Below are 6,499 nucleotides of genomic sequence, written 5' to 3'. Positions count from 1 at the left end.
TTACATACAAAGCTAGTTATTACACAATCTCCAAATTATTAGTTTTAACTATACTGTCCCGTGTGGTTTCGAAGATTCTTTTTTATCACGCAATCCTTAAACCTGCCTACCCGCATGAGTTCCACATTGCAGTGCACCTTGTATAAAAAATCTAATAAAAGTTGGTGCAATAAGCAGATGGAAAATTCATTGATTAATGAATAAGTGTATGTTTTCTTTTTAAATTATATGAGGTGTGTTCCACTAACTAAAACTAATATAAACCAATTTTTTTGTGTTTTAAGATTAATAGGGAATATCAACGTCATGCAAAACTGATTTCGTTGTCTGAGCCGAGTCCCCTAACCGTTACTGGTCCAGAAACTATTGGTATTGTATAATATTTGTATCCAATGCTTGTTGGAACGAAGTTCCTTATCGCGCGTTGTGAAAGGACTAGACGGAAAAAATTCTTACGAAAAGTTGTCATGACACTTTTTGCTATAGTAAGTATGTTAACGACGAATGAGCGCTACTTCACCATGGCAACGACGTGACAATATATAACGAAAATTCATAGAAATAAAATGTACTTCTTGTGAAGACTTAAGTTTTTTATTCATAGAATAAACATTGGTTCCTTCACTAATTAATCGAAAGGAACTTCGTTCCATCCGGGTGTCCCTTGACACCTTTCAAGTTTTTTTTTAATATGTTCTGAACATTGTTTACCGATTTTGTCATCATGGGGTACAACATTATTACCAGAGCTGGGCATTAACTCGTTAATCCGTTAATCGGTAATTAACGAAGTTAACATTTTGCTTAACGGATTAACTTTTAAGTTAACTTCAAAAAGTGTTAACGCTTTTGTTAACTTCCGTTAAACTCAACTTCCGTTAATAAAAGTCCGTTAATCGTTAAATTAGAAACTTGGAGACGTGCTGTCATTTTGTTTAAATTACGTGCCACGCCACGCTCGTAAGTTCAACTGTGTTGGGTGACTGTCGGCGACTCGAATGGTGAACGAACGGGTTGATAATTGATATATGTGAAGTTCGCGTGCAAGTGTGATGCATCAGAGCGTCCGGGAAAGACATGACCAACAGGACAAAATCAAAAGAAGGTTCGAAATAGTATATTTCATTACGAGTATATAAAAGCAAGAGTATGTAATAGCCCACATTCCGAACGCTCTTCGTCGCTGCAATACCCTCCAATCCCTTTTTGAGCAACTGTATTAAAACATTTTTTACTCGTGCTTTTTCTTTAGCTTTTCCAAACGTGCGTTCTCTTTCCCAACTGTCAAAATAATGTCTATTAAAAAGAAAAAACCAACCACGAAGTTTTTACAAAAAAAAAAATCATTGAAGTTTTTATGATTCATGCAAATATTTCTAAAAAGAAGCTCCTAATTTGTTGCAATATCAGATTTAATGATTTGATTCAATGAATTAGGTTAGTTTTCATTTTATTTCATCTCATTAAATTTTCATTTCATATCAATAAAAATAATCTACTGAAGATTTGGCCGTTTGGGCACAGTTCCCTTTGACTACCCAGAATGGGTGAGGATAACAAAAAAAATCTCTGTATTCTTTTACGGTTGGCGCCATTTTTCAAACATTTTAGTTAGTTGAGTTTATTGTGTTTTTATTATTCTGTTAAATTGCTTCATTTTTTCGCAACTGTATTAAAAATAGTTGTTCTGCGCCTCGGCTTGGGTAGACATTTGTCGGAACTCTTTGCAATGACAGGCTTTCCGCACTTGTAATGAAATATACTATAATGCATTCATACTTGTCTCTAATACTAATGTGTTATAGAATATATAGTCAAATTACTATTTTAAACAAGTGTCGCCACAAAAGTGTGAAATTAGTATGTAAAATTTTGGTATGGTTAACTGTTAACGTTTAACTTTAACTTGCGTTAAATTTTCGACAATTTAACGCTTTAACGATTAACGAAGTTAATTTTTTAATTAACGAATTAACGATTAACGAAGTTAACTTTTCGATTAACTGTGCCCACCTGTGATTATTACTCTTTCTAATATTACAAGTTGTGTGAAGTTCTTTCTTCCGCGTTTTAAATTATAAGTGCGTATATTATTTAAGTATTTATATAAAAAGTCGTGCTTAGACTGTAGGCTCATTTATTTCTTTCCACCAATTCCAACGGGAAGTATCAGGTTAAAGATAATAGTTGCTTGCGGTCTGCGGTTTCAAGATTTAGATTTCTTGTGTAAAGAATTTGCGATCGTCTGTCTGTTTATCGATCACCATACACCATGTTATGTAGTACCGTCTTTCAATTTTGTAAACATAGATGTATTCAGGCTACAACGGTAAATTAATAGGTAAGTTTTTGTTTTTTAAATTGCAAATACAGACCTCAAATAGTTTAATTTAATTTTTACGATCTTCCTGACCATCCCGCTATTCGATTACTGTCGTAAACATATCCTACCATAAGTCTAAACCTTAGTTGAAATGGTAAAAGAATGAATTAACAAAAAACTACTACTTTAAACCTTATATAACAGAAAAACAAAAATAACCTAACTTCTTCCGCACAAGCTTGCCCGTTTATAAAATTAGTAAGATCAAAAAGTTTTTTCTTATAATGTATAATAAAAACAACACTTGTTATTGCAATAAATAAAAAGTTATTAGTTATCAAGTGGTCACATGCGACCTCCATCATTCATACGTTATTATAGTAGCATCAAAGCAACATCGCGCACCCCGCGTTCTCCTTTTAAACGCACCCCAAATAAATAAAAAGCGCATTTGGTGCACCGTCTGTAACACAATAGATTAAAAAAGAACGCAAGCGCATAAAAAGCATCCGCGGTTATCTATTAGTATCTAGTTAGAGTTACACTCGCAGATGTTACAAAAATAATAATCCAACATAACAGCATACCCTCACGACTACCGATGTAAAATTAGGTAGGAAAAAAAACATGAAGAAAAAACAATTTCTTTACCTGAACAGGAGGGATTAGACCCCCTAAATAAATAGATGATTTGAAAACTGCCGGTTTACTAATTGTTCTTTAAGGCGGCGTAAGTTATGGTATTTCGACTTTTTAAAATTTAAATGTAGACTTGAAAAGATTTACGACTAGGATAAGTGCATGAGTGTAAGTGAGGTATGCTTTTTATATCTCTATAAGAGTCAGTTAGTTATTTCAGAGTATAAGGTGCTGTGTTTATAAAATATAAAGTATTTAACGATTCGTGTTCCGGTACCAAAATCGGTAGTCGGGATAGTAATATTTTATATTTAGTAATAACTTATATTCTACATTAAATAATTTTGGGGATACATTACAAGTAAATTAACAAATGAATTATTTTTTAAGTTTTCGAAAAACATAGAATATATGCATCACACAAGCATTTTTTATAATCGGATCTTATTGCAGTTTTTTGACATTGAAGGAAGGGCATAAGTTTCAAGTTTCTTCGAAAAGTCAATGGTTGCAACTCCATGTAATTGATTTGCAACTTCTGTCCTCTGTTTTCGTAGCAATTTCTTACTATTTAAATTGATACATCTAACCGCATTAGCAAATTAACCTACATGTCATAAATACCTACCACGCGTGAAAATTTCGAAATTATGAAAATGGCAATATTAAGCCGTTAACATTAGCTACCGGCCAAAAGGACTAGTATCCAGGCCAGAAAATATTTATAAAAAAACATTAGCTACCGATCCTATCCAATGCCTTAATAAATTTTAAAAAAATAGCTATCGATCTCTCATTGGTCAAAATATGACGCTGTCAAAATAACATTGTTAGTCTGCCGTATTGTATATTATCCGATTGTCACAAAATCCTTATTGAACTATAGAAATTACGACCGTGTGATAATTCAAACACAAGGATTGACATGAGTTCCCTATAAACGATACGTAAGTAATCGCTGACCCTTAATTAGACACGTACATTTTCAGAATGCAAACTTGCAAATACTCGTGGATACGAATGAAATACAATACTTAGCCGTAGAACAAACACCTGCGATTGTAATAACTAGGTACACGAACTAGCAAAAAATATTCATAGTTCTTAGGAAATAATCGTAGTTCGCAACAAGTTGGTAGCTTCCTTCCACACCCATCTGCTATTACAAACAAATCGTTCTATAAAAATATCGTATTTCACGGATCTCTTTGTAGGTTCGCGGATGTTCGACGTTTGGGAGATTTTGGGGTGCGTTTTTGTGTTTTTTGCGACCGCATTACGAGTTATTGAATGACTACCGTGGGCAATTAATGCTCTATACAATGGATACGATGGGCGTACAGGCGAGTTCCGACCGGAAAAGTTCGATCGTGTACAATCGACTGCAACTCGATATCGTGTGAGGAGAAGCCCACCTGTTCATGTCAGCAAGCCCAAAGCAACAATCGATGCATGCGCGTACTTTATTATAATTATGTTGTGAAAATTCGAACGCCTTTCCTTACAATTTCCTAAATTAATTGAATGCAAACAAATATTCGTTCAATACCTTGGTGAATTGTGGCAGTTAGAGCTCCGAATTCACTTTCGTTTTCACATTTTTGAAATTTCTTTATTAAATTAGTTAATTTTTTTACCTTATTTTTAAGTAACATCCTACTGCTGTAATATAGTAGTCATAATACAATTTTGTAGATTATTCATAACTTTCTTTGTTTGCATTACCTTAAGCGCAAAATGAACATATTGAATTTTGTAGTTCCATATCTTAAAGTCAGTCAAATCCATTTGCTGCACTTTCAATTCTCTTTGAAGTTGCATCTTATTTGCCCTGGGGTCGTTCAAGTCGCGTAAAATGCAAGTAGCCTTGCTTTTAACTTTGGCCTACGACATTGTGATACAATCTGTAGCAAGAGGGCGCTGTCACGAGTTTTACCTCTTATTTCAATATATAATGATTTAAATGAAAGTCAATTAAAAATTACTAATAAACAACTGACGTGTTTTGAAAAATTCAATTTAATGTTATTATATTTATGGTTCATGTAAACATTATTTGTGATATTGATTAAATTGCTCGTTTTCCTTTGCTATAGTAAAAGAATAACCAAGGAAACAAAATTTTGGTTAATTTCCGGTGATTTTATACAGTACGAGTCTAAAAATTGAGTCGCATTTGAGAAAATTCGTGTGTATAAAGCGTCCAAGTCTGAGTCAAGTCCCTTCGAGTAAGGCAATAACAATATATCGAGCCGGTCCGACCTCGACTTTAACTTGGTAATTGTGAATTAATAATTTCAATTACCACACCGACAAAACCGATGAAGCACCGCAGCGATCGGGCCAATCGTCTGACGTATTATGCCTTTAATTTATATATAGAACGACATTTAATACACAAGTGATAAATTTGAAGATGCCATGTTCTTTGGCGCATTGAGTATAGCTCGCGGGGGGTTAAGCGAATTGTTCCTCGGCTCGTATATTAGATTTTAATAGCCAACCCTTAAAGAGCCGATATTTTTAATTGCCTTTCGTAGTTTCTTACCTAGGAGGTCTTTGAGATCGTATGTTATAAATTAGATAATTTAGTTTAACCGTGATTGCTCGGGCGGGTGGAACGCGGTTCGAATGTCGATTTGTTGTACTGCGACGGTCGTAAACAATAATGCTGAAGAATATTGTTCGACCTATAAATTAAGAGCAAATTCATGTTAAACGAGAAGTCATGACAGACTTTAAAGTGGTAGTAAGATAATCGTATTTTATATCGTCAAGCTATTAAATTTGAAAATTTCTAATAGTAGTTATACTGTTTGCCCTAACGTGTCTAACTAATCTAAAAACCATCTGTTATCGAACCTTAGACATCATACAGTCAGTCAAAGACACTGAACCATAAGCATATAAAATATAAATTCATTAGAATACTTAATTTGTTTGAAACTAATAAATATTTTGATATGGAGTTATCTATAAATGTCATCTTAACAGCTTAGGTGTTACAAATGCGTGTATTTTTATAAAGATTCAAGAGTCGTAAATAATAAAATCAACGGATTCTGCGTTGTGTCGGTTTCTTAAAAACTGTATTGAATTTCTCATAAAGTGCCCGCCCCGCGGCGACGCCCACGTTTTTGTTTATTTTTTTATTGTCATTACAGTGATAATAAAATTTCTTCTGAACGAAGGTGAAGGAGAACAACAGCGATTTATTCATGGAATTTATATGACGTTATATCCAATATGTCGTTTAATGGATTTGATAACATACTAGTACAGTGTTTATGGTGTTACTTAATTTTCATACATATTCATAACAATTGGACATACTTTTACGAATATTTTATACAAAATTAACGTACGTTTGTACAAAAAGTACTAAAATATTTGATCTGTGATTCATTTCGTCTTTATTTTAGCTCTCAATCCGAGATTAAACTTACCAATATAATATTGACTTTAACATAATAATAGTTATTCTTTTCATTTTGTACGGAATAGCAAAACTAAATTGTTTTTCTGTATATGTTTCCA

Source organism: Papilio machaon, chromosome 11, assembly GCF_912999745.1.
Source record: "Papilio machaon chromosome 11, ilPapMach1.1, whole genome shotgun sequence".
NCBI lineage: Eukaryota > Metazoa > Arthropoda > Insecta > Lepidoptera > Papilionidae > Papilio > Papilio machaon.
Note: the sequence above shows the minus strand (reverse complement) of the source record.